The 4744-nt window shown below is 42.9% G+C and overlaps 1 pseudogene; it reads right to left on the bottom strand.

The window, feature by feature from the left end:
• Positions 1-1056: 1056 nt before the first annotated feature.
• Positions 1057-2102, bottom strand: LOC147002414 (protein arginine N-methyltransferase 1 pseudogene; annotated as a pseudogene).
• Positions 2103-4744: the final 2642 nt, after the last annotated feature.

Here is a 4744-nt window from a genome sequence, read left to right as displayed (position 1 = left end):
GCTGAGAAGGCCATGGAGAGCAAGTCAGAAAGCAGCATTCTTCCATTGACTTTGTGTCAGCTCCTGCCTCCAGTCTCTACTGTGTTTTGAGTTCCTATTTGTTGGTGAATGGTGCTAAGGAAATTTAAGCCAAATGAATATTTTCCTCCCAAATTGCATTTTGGTCGTGGAGTTTAATTGCAGCCATAGAAACCCTACTTAAGATGGTGATGGTCATTCATGCAGGTCTTTAGTGAAAAAGAGGAACAGAGGGTTAGAAAAAAAAAGTCCTTCCTGTCTGCACCAGTTTACCTTGGGTGCAAACTCTGCAGTCAGTCCCACAGCACCCAGAGCAGACTCCAATCCCAGGAGCTCTAGCACACCCAGGATCTTAGGATCAGGGGTGAGTAGGACAAAATATCTGTTACAACACCACCGGGAGTAACTGGAACCAGCAGGATCCAGGGACACAGGAACCCCGCCCAACCAGTGGCTTGGGCTCCTAGTTTGCACTGGTCTACCTTGGGCACAAACTGTAGCCAGTTCTACAGCGCCCATAGGAGGCTCAAATTCCAGCTACTCTAATACAGCCAGGATCCCAGGATCCCAGCATCCCAGAAGCTTGGTCACACCAGGATCTCAGGGTCCCAGGGGCAGCCTGATTCCCAGGAACTCTGACACACCCAGAATCTCAGGATCACAGGATCCTGGAATCACAGGATCACAGAGACAGCTGGGTTCTGAGGAGTTCTGACTCACTCAGGATTGGGAGGCAAGAGTAAGAACATAAGCAACAGAAACCAAAGTTACTTGGCATCATCAGAACCCAATTCTCCCACCATACCAAGCCCTGGATACACCATCACACCAAAAAAGCAAGATTCAGATCTAAAGTCACTTTTCTTTTTCTTTTCTTTTTTTCTTTTTTTTTTTTTTTTTTGTCAGCTGAGGATTTATTGGCATAAACGCAACCATATAAAAACATAAGTTATGAAAAACACAGTCACGATGTACCCCCCATCCCCCAAACCCATCCCCCCATACCTCCTTCTGCAGGAGGGCCAGTCTGGCACCTCCTCAGCGCATCTGGTAGTTGGTGGAACAAGAGAGCTCACACAGCTGACCCTTGAAGTCCAGGTCGATGGTAAAGTCCAAGTCACGATTGTTTTTGGCATTGGGCCTCATTCCAATGGTGCCAAAGATCTCCTCGCCAGTCTTCACTGTTAGGTAGTCCTCCATGTAGAACACAGTCTGCTTCCAGTGTGTGTATGGGAACTCAGGACTGGTGGAGAAGCCGGTCCTCTTGTGGCATCGGGTGAACTCGATGTTGAAGTAGGCCACCAGCGCGTGCACGTAGTCGTTCCTCTTCACTTGCAGGCAGAAGGGGGAGGTGAAGGTCAGGTCCTCCACCTTGACTGTGTAGATGTCCACCTCCTTTATGAGGCAGGCATTGGTGACCAACTGCTTTGGGTCCACCACGTCCACCAGGGGCTCCTTGATGGCCATGTCTTTAATGCAGGACATATCAAAGCCATACACGTTCTCCCACCAGTGGATCTTGTAGTCTTTATATTGTCGGTCCTCAATGGCTGTCACACACAAGGTGGCCCGGTCTGGGAAGATGAGGCCATCGGGTGCCAGCCACTTGTCCCGAGCGTGCAGCACGGTGTTGAGCATGGATTCGTAGAAGAGGCAGTAGCCCATCCACTCGCTGATGATGATGTCCACCTTCTCTATGGGCAGCTCCACCTCGTCCACCTTGCCCTTGATGATGGTCACCACATGGTAAACTTGTTGGCTTTGACAATCTTCACAGCATAATCGGAGATACTGGAACACTCAATCCCAATAACCTTGCGGACCCTCGCCTTGGCAGCAAACATGCAGAGGATGCCAGTGCCTGAGCCCACGTCCAGCACCACCTTGTCTTTGAAGAGATGCCGATTGCGAAACATGGAGTTGCGGTATGTGAGGGTGCGCACCTCATCCTTCAGCATCTCCTCGTGGATGCCAAAGTGGGCATAGGAGTCAAAGTAGTAGTCTTTGGATATCATGTCCTCAGCGTTGGGCTTCTCACTACTTTCTGCTTGGCCACAGGAAATCTCCATGATGCAGTTCGCGGCCTCGCTGCCGCCATCTTCACCCGAGACCTCTGGCCTTTGAACCCCCCCCTTTCTCCCTAAAGTCACTTTTCATGATGATGATAGAGAACTTTAAGAAGGACATAAATAACTCCCTTAAAGAAATACAGGAGAACACAAGTAAACAGGTAGAAGACCGTAAAGAGGAAACACAAAAATCCCTTAAAGAATTACAGGAAAACACAATCAAACAGGCAAAGGAAATGAATAAAACCATCCAAGATCTAAAAATGGAAATAGAAACAATGAAGAAATCACAAAGGGAGACAACCCTGGAGTTAGAAGACCTAGGAAAGAGATCAAGAGTCATAGATGCCAGCATCACCAACAGAATAAAAGACATAGAAGAGAAAATCCCAGGTGCAGAAGATACCATAGAAAACATTGACACAACAGTCAAAGAAAATGCAAAATGCAAAATGCAAAAAAAAAAAAAAAAAAAAAAATCCTAACCCAAAGCATCCAGGAAATCCAGGAAACAAGGAGAAGACCAAACCTAAGGATAATAGGTATAGAAGAGAATGAAGATTTCCAACTTAAGGGGTCAGTAAATATCTTCAACAAAATTATAGAAAAAAAACTTCTGTAACCTAAAGAAAGAGATGCCCATGAACATACAAGAAGCCTACAGAACTCCAAATAGACTGGACAAGAAAAGAAATTCTTTCTTTAACATAATAATCAAAACACCAAATATATTTTAAAAAGAAAGAATATTAAAAGCATTAAGGGAAAAAGGTCAAATAACATAAAGGAAGACTTGTCATAATTACACCAGACTCCTTGTCAGAGACTATAAAAGTCAGAAGATCCTGGGCAGATATCATAGAGACCCTAAGCAAACACAAATGCCATCCCAGGCTACTATACCCAGCAAAACTCTCAATTACCATAGACGGAGGAATCAAGATATTCCATGACAAAAACAAATTTACACAATATCTTTCCACAAATCGAGCCCTACAAAGGATAGTAGATGGAAAGCACCAACACAAGGAGGGAAACTACACCCTAGAAAAAGCAAAAAAGTAATCGTTCAACAAACCCAAAAGAAGATAGGCACACAAACATAATGCCACCACTAACAATAAAGATAACAGGGAGTAACTATCACTTTTCCTTAATGTCTCTCAACATCAATGGACTCAATTCCCCAATAAAAAAGACATAGACTAATAGACTGGATATGTAAACAGGATCCAGCATTTTGCAGCATACAAGAAATGAACCTCAGTGACAAAGACAGACACTACCTCAGAGTAAAAGGTTGGAAAACAATTTTCCAAGTAAATGGTCCAAAGAAACAAGCTGGTGTAGCCATTCTACTATGGAATAAAATAGACTTTCAACCTAAAGTAATCAAAAAAGATAAGGAGGGACACTTTACGTTGGTTAAAGGAAAAATCTACCAAGATGAACTGTCAATTCTTATGCTCCAAATGCAAGGGCACACACATTCATAAAAGAAACTTTACTAAAGTTCAAAGCACACATCTTACCCCACACAATAATAGTGGGAGACTTTAACACCCTACTCTCAGAAATGGACAGATCATGGAAACAGAAACTAAACAGAGACATGGTGAAACTCACAGAAGTTATAAACCAAATGGATCTAATAGATTTATAGAACATTTCATTCTAAAGCAAAATAATATACCATCTTCTCAGCACCTCACAGTACCTTCCCCAAAATTGACCATATAATTGACCACAAAATAGGCCTTAACAGATACAAGAAGATTGAAATAATCCCATGCACCTTATCAGATCACCACGGACTAAGACTGGTTTTAAATTCCAACATAAACAATGGAGAACACACATACACATGGAAAGTGAACAATGCCCTGTTCAATGATAACTTGGTCAAGGAAGAAATAAAGAAAGAAATTAAGGGCTTTTTAGAATTTAATGAAAATGATGGTACATCATGCCAAAACTTATGGGACACAACGAAAGCAGTCCTAAGATGAAAACTCATAGCTCTAAGTGCCTACAAAGAGAAACTGGAGAGAGCTTGTACTAGCAGGTTGACAGCACACCTGAAAGCTGTAGAACCAAAAGAACCAAATACTTTCAAGAGGAGTAGATAGCAGGGAATAATCAAACTCAGGGCTGAAATCAACCAAATAGAAACAAAAAGAACTATACAAAGAATCAACAAAACCAGTAGCTGGTTCTTTGAGAAAATCAACAAGATTTTCCTTAGGTAAATCCTTAGCTAGACTAACCAGAGGCCACAGAGACATCCAGATTAATGAAATAAAAAAATGAAAAGGAGGCCGGGCGTGGTGGCGCACGCCTTTAATCCCAGCACTCGGGAGGCAGAGGCAGGTGGATTTCTGAGTTCGAGGCCAGCCTGGTCTACAAAGTGAGTTCCAGGACAGCCAGGGCTATCAGAGAAACCCTGTCTCGAAAAACCAAAAAAAAAAAAAAAAAAAAAAAAAAAAGAAAAGGGAGACATAACAATGGAAACCATGGAAATTCAACTTGTAATAAGGACACATGCTCCACTATGCTCATAGCAGCCTTAGTTATAATAGCCAGAAGCTGGAATGAACCCAGATGTCCCTCAATAGAGGAATGAATACAGAAAACGTGGTACATTTACACAATGGAGT

The sequence above is a fragment of the Mus caroli genome, unplaced genomic scaffold, assembly GCF_978045245.1.
Source record: "Mus caroli unplaced genomic scaffold, Mus_caroli_1 scaffold_10, whole genome shotgun sequence".
In the NCBI taxonomy this organism is placed as follows: domain Eukaryota; kingdom Metazoa; phylum Chordata; class Mammalia; order Rodentia; family Muridae; genus Mus; species Mus caroli.
The sequence above is the reverse complement of the archived record's forward strand: the minus strand, read 5'-3'. Positions and strand labels throughout refer to the sequence as shown.